Source organism: Arachis ipaensis, chromosome B6, assembly GCF_059453495.1.
Source record: "Arachis ipaensis isolate K30076 ecotype BB chromosome B6, ASM5945349v1, whole genome shotgun sequence".
Taxonomy (NCBI): domain Eukaryota; kingdom Viridiplantae; phylum Streptophyta; class Magnoliopsida; order Fabales; family Fabaceae; genus Arachis; species Arachis ipaensis.
Window position 1 is genome coordinate 38,316,556 of NC_142441.1, and position 10,666 is coordinate 38,327,221.

General features: G+C 42.3%; 1 non-coding gene across 1 annotated transcript; it reads left to right on the forward strand.

The window, feature by feature from the left end:
• Positions 1-1,261: 1,261 nt before the first annotated feature.
• Positions 1,262-1,365, forward strand: LOC148555195 (small nucleolar RNA R71). The gene has a single exon (XR_015886445.1). It is a non-coding gene; the product is annotated as a small nucleolar RNA R71 (small nucleolar RNA).
• The last annotated feature ends 9,301 nt before the right edge of the window (positions 1,366-10,666 follow it).

Consider the following 10,666-nt stretch of genomic DNA (forward strand, 5'->3'; position numbering starts at 1 on the left):
TTTCTTAGAGAGTGTGTCCTTCTTGATGAGAGCACTGCATTCTTTGTTCATGGTTACGGTTTGTCCTCCCTTCAAAACTCTTTTCTTGCTTAACAATTCCTTTAAATACTTGATGTGTGTAGGCATTTGATGGAGAATCTCAAGAAAGGGAATATTGACATGGAGAGAGTTAAATGTCTCTAGAAACCTTGAATAGGTTTTCCTTTTTTCACCTCCTCCTAACCTCTGAGGAAATGGTGCTTTTGGTTGGTATATTTCCAGCATGCCTTTTTGTAGTTCCTTGGCTTGCTCAGTTCCACTTTCCTGCTTAACTTCTTCCACACCTTCCTTCAAGATTTCTGGCTCCTGCTCTGAGGGCCTGATTCCTTCTTCTTCTGAAACTTCCTTCAATATGGTGATGGCCTTGCATTCTTCCCATCTCACTCTCTTTTGTTCCCCTTTAGGATTCTTTTCTGTGTCACTAGGGAACACTGCAGTTGATTTGACGGCCTGTTGAGATAGCTCTCCTACTTGAGACTCCATCCTCTTGAGTTTTTCACCATGGTTTCTTAAGGTAGCTCTCACATCATCCCTGAAGCTTTTCAATTCGGTTATGTCTTGACTCATGGCTGCCATCATCCCTTCTATCCGGTTTAATTGATCTTGAAATTGTTGGTTCGGATTAAGTTGGGTAGGTTGATTATTTTGGCCATGATATGATGGTTGGGGGTAAGTGTTTTGTGTGGCCTGGTATGATCTTTGGTTGGAGTTTTGGTATGTGGAATTGTTATGTTGGTTGTGGTTGTAAGGTTTGTGGTTTTGTGGTTGGGTTTGTTGGTTCCCCCACCCAAAGTTTGGGTGGTTTCTCCAGCCTGGGTTGTAAGTGTTGGAATGTGGATCATATGATTGCCTTTGTTGGTTTCCCACATAATTGGCCTCTTCCCAATCACCTCCTTCAATGCTTACTTCCTCTTGATCTTGTGTGTGTATTGCAGCCACTTGCTTTGTTTCTAATTGCTTGGTAAGCTCTGCTAGTTGCTTGGCAAACACCTTATTTTGGGCTAGAATTGTATCAACATGGTTCAGCTCCATGACTCCCTTAGTGTTGTGCCTCTCTGATGCATAGTAGTACTCATTCTCAGCTACTGTCTCAATCACTTCAATGGCCTCTTCCACAGTCTTTTTCCTGTTCAATGAACCTCATGATGAATGGTCTACAGCCTTCCTTGATTCATAAGAGAGTCCATCATAGAAAATATGCAATTGCACCCAATCATGGAACATGTCTGGTGGGCATTTCCTTGTCAAGTCCTTGAATCTCTCCCATGCCTCGTAGAGAGTTTCACCATCTTGTTGTCTAAAAGTTTGAACCTCAGATCGAAGCCTATTGACCTTTTGTGGGGGGTAGAAACGTGCCAGAAACTTGCTTTCCACCTCATCCCATGTTGTTAGACTCCCCCTTGGGAATGATTCCAGCCACTTAGCTGCTTTGTCCCTAAGTGAAAATGGGAACAAAAGCAGTTTATAGGCATCTTCCTGGACTCCATTGGACTTCACAGTGTCACAAATTCTCAGGAATTTTGTGAGATGTTGGTTGGGATCTTCATTAGCACTCCCACCAAATGAACAATGATTCTCCACAAGTGATATTAGCTGTGGCTTGAGCTCAAAATTGTTGGCCTGAATGGGTGGTTTCTGGATGCTACTACCACAATTCCCAGAGGTTGGGTTTATGTATGAACTAAGAACCCTCCTCTCAGGAATGGCATGGTTTCCATCAGCTCTCTCATGGTTGTGAACTTCTCTATCCATGTTGAGATCTAAAGCTTCCTCAAAATTGTCCTCAGATTCTCCTTCAGATTCCTCTTCTCCCACTACTCTCTTCCCTCTTGCTTCCCTTCTCAGTCTATGAAGGGTCCTCTCTGGTTCGGTATATGGAGGAGTTGATGTCTCTCCTCTCCTACCTGTCATACAAGAACACAGCACAGGCACAAACAAGTGAAATACTCTTGGTTAATGGAAGAGTATGGTTAGAGCAATTGAGGAATTAATTCAAACAGTTAGTGAGTCAGTGAGTTAGTTGCTTGAATTTAAAGGCATAAAGAAAGAAAGCATGTAACCGAGTGCAGAAATTAAAATTCAACAAGTAACTTGAACAGAATTAACAAAGCAAGAGAAATTGCTCAATCTAGTTAGCTTCCAATTGGAGAATTGACAATCGAAAACCAATCCCCGGCAACGGCGCCATAAACTTGATGCACATAAACTAGTTATGCTACGATTTAGGAAATTGCACGATCGGCAAAATTCCTTCCGGCAAGTGCACCGGTTATCGTCAAGTAAAAACTCACAATAGAGTGAGGTCGAATCCCACAAGGATTGGTTGAGTGAGCAATTCGGATTAGAAGTGTGTTCTAGTTGAGCGAAATCAAGATTGGAGATGAGAATTGCGGAATGTAAAATTGGCGGGAAAAGTAAATGACAAGAAAATTAAATGGCGGAATCTTAAATTGCATGAATTAAAGAGCAGAAACTAAATTGCTGAAATTAAAAGGGAATGGGGGTTGATTGCATGAATTGAGTTGCAGAATGTAAAGAGAAGATGGAAATTAGAATTGGGGGATTCATTGGGTTATAGGAGATATTGAGAACTCCGAATCAAAACATGTTTATCTCTTCCTCAAGCAATGCGTTCATTGAATTTTGCTTGGCAATCTTATATGATTGGATCCCAATCCCTTGGCTCACCAATTCTCTCTAAAAATGAACAAATTCCCAATCCCTTGGTTTAAATGTTCATAAGAAGAGATGATGCTTGATCACTGATTATACCACACAGTTTCATGAACCACAATTTGGTAGGATTACATGTCACAATATCCATCCAAACCCCAATCCAATTCACTGTGAGAAAGCTTCTCTAGCATGAATCCTCCATTCCTTTCCCAAGGTTCCGAAGGATTCCAATTATGGGTAGTTTCTTTCCCAAGACAACTACTCAATGGAATTAGATCGAGAAGCTTTCTAACAAAATTCAAGAGAAAAGATTGAAGAAGAAGATAAACTATTATTGATTCATTGAATTACAATAGAGCTCCCTAACCCAATGAAAGGGGGTTTAGTGAGTCATAGCTCTGAATTCAATTACAAAGATATGAAAACTAGCTAAAAGTGAAGGTAAAAGTCCTCTCTAACTTAAATTCTATCCTATTTATACACTTTCTATATTGAGCTTCTGTTGTGCTTCTTGGGCTTTGAGGCCTCTCCTTGCTTTCCTTTTGCCTTGGGTTTATGATCCATAATCTTGATGAGGCTGTTGATCCAAATTCTGTAACATTCATTGAGCCAACTTAGTGATAATCAAATAATGACACATGACTCAATAAGTTGAGATTTCAAACTCATCAATCCTTCAGGGCCAATCCCATAAACCATGATGTTCAATTGGGTTTCATACCAGAGTAAGTTTAAGTTATTGTTTGTGCTCAAAGAGTAACTTAAACCGCAATATTATTGGCCCAGAAACCTTTTCCAAGAGTGGCGTTTAAGTTGCAGTTTAAGCTTAAACTGCAGCTTAAACGCCAGATACTTCCAGTGAGCCCTTTTGTAGAAGCACGTTTAAGCTTCAGTTTAAGGTTAAACTGAAGCTTAAACGTGGAAATGGAAGAAGGCAGCCCTGGAGAGTAATGTAGTCGAACACGTTTAAGCTTCAGTTTAAGGTTAAACTGAAGCTTAAACGTGGATAAAGGAAGGGCAGCTCTGGAGGTCGAACACGTTTAACCTCCAGTTTAAGGTTAAACTGGAGGTTAAACGTGGGAATGGAAGGAGGCATCCTGGAGGTCGAACACGTTTAACCTCCAGTTTAAGGTTAAACTGGAGGTTAAACGTGGAAGCTTAGAATGGTGGCCCTGGAGGTGTCGAACACGTTTAAGCTCCAGTTTGAGGTCAAACTGGAGCTTAAACGTGGAATGGCTCCCTGGTGCTTTTCCCATTCTGGCGTTTAACCTCCAGTTTGAGGTCAAACTGGAGGTTAAACGTGGAAATGCTTCTTTGGTGAGTCTTTCATTCTGGCGTTTAACCTCCAGTTTAAGGTTAAACTGGAGGTTAAACTTCAATTCCAGCATTTCTTAGCCTTCGTGATTCTGGCGTTTAGGCTCCAGTTTAGGCTTAAACTGGAACTTAAACTCCACATGTGATATTCAAGCTTCCTTTATTGATTTTGTTGCTTCCTTGCCTAGCCTCTTCTTCCCTGAAATCATCCAAACAATTGCATCAAAGTCTTGCAAAATTTCATGAGAAATCTTCCATTCATAGCATTCAAGTAATATAACTAAAACTCATGGATATTGCATCAAAATCATATTGTTTGGATGGTTCATTGCTTTGTTATTCTTTTAACCATTCTTGGTTACTTTAAGCTCAAGAAAGTGCATAAAACCACTAAAACTAACAGAAAAATACTAGTGAAACTAGCCTAAGATGCCTTGGCATCACTTAATATGATAGAGGAGATTGAGACGAGAATTTCGGTACCAATTTTATAGAAAACGGACCAAGATTGGACCGAACGGGCCAAACCGCTCCAACCAGACCCAAAGTGGGCCCTTGGCCCAACTAAACTAAACCAAAACCCTAGTTTTCAGCACTCTCTCTCCTTACTTAGCACTCAAACACGCTGAAATTGGTATGGAGGGGGGAAGAACACTCTCTCAAGTTCTCTCCCTTAGTTGATCTTCAAACCACCATAACTTTTGATCTAGAGCTCCAATTGCCGCTCCGTTTGCGGCCACGCGTTCACCGCGGAGAGCTCTACAAAACCCATACAATCAATCTTGAGGTAAGCCACATTTTACTGTTCGAAATTCCAGCCCTTGATTTCGAGTTTCATGAGCAAAAATATTGAGATTTTGGGTTCTTTGATGTTATAGGACCCAACTCTCTTGAAGGAGAAGGTTAATCTTGTCTCCTTGGACCTTGGGTGTGGTAAGATTCTCAACCCTAGTGTAATTTGTTGTTCTATGATGTTTGGGTATTGAGATGTTGTGTATGGATATGATGATTGTGGCTTAGGTTGTGTATATGTGAATATTGGAGCTTGATTGGTGATTTTGGAAAGCTTGGAAGAGGGTTTTGTGTGATAAAATCTGTTCTTGGAGGTGTTGAGACCTTGAGAGCTTAAGGAGAAGTGGTTTGGAAGTGCTCCGGTTAAGCGTGAGAAATCGGCTAAGGTATGGTTTCGGTTTCCCGTATCTAATATGTAATGTGGTAGGAAATACTTAGGCTAGAGGCCCTAAGATAGGCATTGAATTGTTGATGTTGTTAAATGGTTGAAATATATGATGTGTTCATATATGTAATTATGAATATTGATGCCTTGATTGTGTGATACATGAGAGATGCATGTTGTGATATATGCTTGATGGATGATTGAGGTTGAATTGATGGGTGGTACCATGATTGATGGTGAGTATGATGTTGATTATGTATAATGATGGTTGATTGGAAATGGTATTATTGGAAATTGGGATGAGGAAGGATGTATGACATGATATTGTGTTTGTCCTTTAGCCATTTGATTGAGAAGTGTTAAAATGGTTGGATGTGATTTTGAGAATTTTGGTAAAATGTCAATGTGTGAGTTGAGGATGGCTTGTTGTTGATTTTGGTACATTTTGAATGATTTCAAAGAGAAGGGTTGAAATTGGCATGTTTTGATTGATTTTGAAAAGAGTTGAAAGTGGCACTTTGTGGTTTTGTATGAAAACATGGTTTTTGGGCATAATTTGACGGGACATAACTTGGGCTACGGATCTCTAATTTGTGCTAAATCTGTTTAGAAATGAAATTGAATCCCGGATGTCCATGCCGTTCGAAGAACGGGTGAAAAACGATTTAAAATGAGGAAGTTATGTCCGTCGGAAGATTGGGGTTTGAATCTGTGAATTCTGCAGCTTTTAACTTAGAAAATTTTTAGCAGACTGACCCCTCGCGCGTAGGCGCACTTGGCGCGTACGCGCCGTTCTTCCAGAAAGCGCCATCCACGCGTGCGCGTGATGTGCGCGGGCGCGCCGAATGTGCTGCACCCAATGCCCAGCCATTTTCCCGAGAGTTGTGCCAAAGTTGTGCCAGTTTTGTGCCTGGGGCGCAAGAGTACCCACGCGTACGCGTCGTTTGGCTAATTTCAATATGCGCGTTCGCGCGTATGACGCTTGCGCGTCGAGAAGTTTTTAAGGCCATCCACGCGTGCGCGTGGTGTGCGCATACGCGTGGCCCTGTTTTCATCCCAAAGTTGATTTTTGAGTTTTAAAAGCCAAATTTCATACTTCTAAGCCTCCGATCTCACCACTTATGTCTTAAATCATTATGATATGCCTAGCATGAGAAAAAGGGCTAGTGAATGTGGTAACTTGCGAGTGAAGCAAGGAAAAAAACGAATGATCAATGAGGATCAAAGATGATTATGTGAGATGCGGAGGATGGCGGTGGAATTACTTGTTATGCCATGGGCCGAAGGGCCGTAAATGTTAATGAATTGGCTGGTTATAGATTTAACCGTGAGTCGGATGGCTAGATTATTACCGTGTTACGGCGGAGCCATGTTTATGGCCAAGTATAAATGCATATATGTTGTTGAATGAATTGTGAATGTTTGCACTTCCACCATTGGAGATGAGGGTTTCCCTGGGTAGTAGCAATGGCTAGCCACCATGTGCTCCAGGTTGAGACTCGAAGCTCTTTTGACCCTATGTCGTAAGTGTGGCCGGGCACTGTGAAAGGCCCGGATGAGCTCGCCCCCGTAAATATTCACCAGTGATGGTGATGGATAAATATTCACCAGTGAGGGTGATGGATATGGATCATGATTATGATCAAGTTTATGATGAGTATAACTCGAGTTGGGGATGCACGACAGAGGGACAGTCCAATGGTTAGCTACCAGGACTTGTCGGGTTGGCTCTATAACCGACAGATGATATCATCAGCCACTAGGGACAGGCATGCATCATAAGCATACTACATGAATTGTTTGAGATTGCCTATTTGACTGCATATTACTTGCTAATTGCCTAAATGCCTTATCTGTTCCTATTTGTAAATCTTTTGTCTGATATAACTGTGTTTGCTATATTATACTCCTGCTGGTGGTTGGGAGGTCTGAAGGAATTGGAAAGGGAAGTATTAGTTAGACTGAAGAATCTTTAGTCAGTTGCCACTTACGGTTTAGCTTGTTTATAAGCTTTGATATTATCTGGGGGAAGTTCTAGGATTGCCTTCAGCTTTCCTCTATTATTATGTATTATATATGTGGAAGCTGTTACCGTACTGGGGACCTCTGGTTCTCACCCATGCGGATTTTGTGGTTTTCAGATGCAGGACGCGAGGCTTCTCGTTAAGGCATGCTGGAGACTTCTGGATTAGCGAAGATCCTTGTTCTCGGGGCTCTGTTTTGGGTTATATATCTTGTTTAGATACTTTTATCTCCATTAAATAATACAAACTATGATGACTCTTCTTATGGGAGATTTTGGAGAATAGGTTTTATGTATTTGTGTCCCTTTGGGTTTCCTTTGGGGTTTTCCTTATTTTATTATATGTATATATTGCTATGCTCGGACCGGTTATCTTCGCAGTCGGATTTTGAGTCTTGATATTCCCGTTTTCGACACTCTTTATATATATGATCTTGCGCTAGCTTATCCTTGTTCGTTACGTTATCGATCGGAGTGTTGTGTGTTCGAGTTACGGTTTTTTGTTTACCCCTTTTTCTACAAAGGCTCCTAGTTATAATCAATCATTCATACTACTATACATACTAAATTTTCGTTTTAGAGGTCGTAATACCTTGCCATCTCTGAATTATGACTTAAGCATAAGACTCTGTATGGTAGGGTGTTACATTATGGTATCAGAGCAGTTCGTTCCTGTAGAGCCTGAGGAATGGACTAACTATGCTTCTGTGTATTCTCTGTGTGTGTGTTATGTGATGTTAGTATATCTGCTTGATATAATTGGCATAAACGTTCATGAGCATGCATTTGGGACTTTGAAGCACTAAACTTCCGATATTGAGACTGATCAACTTAATATCGATTGTTTGGTGTGTATAGGAACCAGATGGCGTCTCGTGGACGCGGTAGAGGTCGTGGGAGAGGACATACGAATACTCGTGCACCGGAGACTAACCCTAATGATCCGGTGAACTTTATGACTACGTTGGAGAACATGGCTGCTGCTATGCAAGCCACTGCTGAGGCTCTTGGTCAACAGATGAACAACCATGGTAATGATGGAGGTGGAGTTCAGGGCCCGATGACACTGGCAAACTTTTTGAAGGTTAATCCACCTAAGTTCAAGGGAACTACTAGCCCGACTGAGGCTGATACGTGGTTTCAGGCCATGGAGCGAGCACTGCAAGCGTAGGTGGTACCTGAAGGGCAGCGTGTAGAGTTCGCTACTTATTTGCTCACTGGGGAAGCGTCGCATTGGTGGCAAGGAATCCGACGCCTCCTGCAGCAGGGTGATGATTATATCACCTGGGACGTCTTCCAAGAGGAGTTCTATAAGAAGTACTTTCCGACTTCTGCTAGGACGGCCAAGGAGCTTGAATTGTTGCAGCTGAAGCAGGGTACTATGTCCGTATCTGAGTATACTGACAAGTTTGAGGAGCTGTTCAGATTCTCTCGTATGTGTCAAGGGACTCCGGTGGAATATGAGGAATGGAAGTGTGTTAAGTACGAAGGAGGACTCCGGAGCGATATTTTTGGTTCGGTGGGGCCAATGGAGATTAGGACTTTCTCCGAATTGGTGAACAAGTGTAGGGTTGCTGAAGAGTGTGTGAAGAGGGCAGCCGCTGAGAAAGGAAGTCACAAAGGATCATTTCCACAGAACCGAGGGAAGAGCTTTGCACCTAGAGGTCCGTCTTTCAAAAGGGGAGGTTCTTTTAGGAGGCCCAACAACAACAACTCCCAAGGGAAAAGGTTTGGAAAGCAACCTCAAAATGATCAATCTTGTACTAGGTGTGGAAGTCACCATCCGGGAGTACCATGCAAGGCTGGATGGGGTTTGTGCTACAATTGTGGAAAGACGGGGCATAAAGCCGCAAGTTGTCCAGAGAAGCAAAAGCAAGGTGCTGGGAAAGCACAACAGACTGGTCGGGTGTTCACCACCTCAGCTGTGGGTGCAGAGGGATCTGAGACACTCATTCGAGGTAACTGTGAAATGGCTGGTGAAACTTTAAATGCTTTATTTGATTCAGGAGCATCGCATTCATTTATTGCATTTGAGAAAGCCCATGAGTTAGGATTGAAGATCGTAACCTTAGGTTATGACCTAAAGGTACATAATGCCACCCATGAAGCCATGGTAACTAGGCTAGGATGCCCGAAAGTTTCGTTTAGGTTCAAGCAGCGTGATTTTGTCCATAATTTAATCTGCTTACCGATGATCGGCCTTGATCTTATTTTGGGATTGGACTGGTTATCTGAGAACCATGTTCTGCTTGATTGTTCTACAAAGTCGGTGTACTTTATGCCGGAGGATACAGAAGGGCCGGTCGTGGTGAATAATTATTACTTGAATTCGATGATGGTGAACTGTTCTGGAATCGAATGTCAGGGTATTCTGTTGTTAACCGCTGGTGTTTCGGGTTATGATCAAAAGTTGGATCAGATTCCGGTAGTGTGTGAGTTTCCGGAAGTGTTTCCCGATGATATTGAGGAATTTCCACCTAACCGAGAGGTCGAGTTTGCTATTGAATTGGTGCCTGGGGCGGGACCAATCTCAAGTGCTCCTTATAGGATGTCACCGTTAGAGATGGCCGAGCTAAAGTCTCAGTTAGAGGAATTGTTGGGTAAGAACTTTATCCGACCAAGTGTTTCCCTGTGGGGTGCTCCAGTGTTACTGGTAAAGAAGAAAGATGGAAGTATGCGGCTCTGTGTAGATTACAGGCAGCTGAACAAGGTCACCATAAAGAATAAGTACCCATTACCGAGAATTGATGATCTCATGAATCAGTTACAAGGAGCTGGGGTTTTCTCTAAGATCGATTTGCGATCTGGTTATCACCAGATAAGGGTGAGGGGTGAGGATATCCCTAAGACCGCTTTTAGGACTCGTTATGGTCATTACGAGTACACTGTGATGTCTTTTGGGTTGACGAACGCTCCTGCAGTGTTTATGGATTACATGAATAGAGTATTCCGTCCGTTTCTGGATAAATTCGTTGTTGTCTTCATTGACGATATACTAATTTACTCCAAGACTGAAGAAGAGCATGCGGAACACTTGCGGACCGTGTTGCAGATTTTAAAAGAGAAGAAACTCTATGCAAAACTGTCTAAGTGTGAGTTTTGGAAGAGTGAGGTAAAGTTTTTGGGTCACGTGGTGAGTAAGAAGGGAATAGCCGTAGATCCAACTAAGGTAGAAGCTGTGATGGATTGGAAACAACCAACCACAGTAACCGAGATAAGAAGTTTTCTGGGTTTAGCTGGCTATTACCGAAGGTTCATCAAAGGCTTTTCGCAATTAGCTTTGCCGTTGACAAAGTTGACTCGCAAAGACACTCCGTTTGTTTGGAATCCTGAGTGCGAGGAGAGCTTTCAGGCATTGAAGAAAAAGTTGACCACTGCACCTGTGTTAGTGTTACCTGAGCCGAACGAGCCTTTTGAGGTGTACTGTGATGCATCGC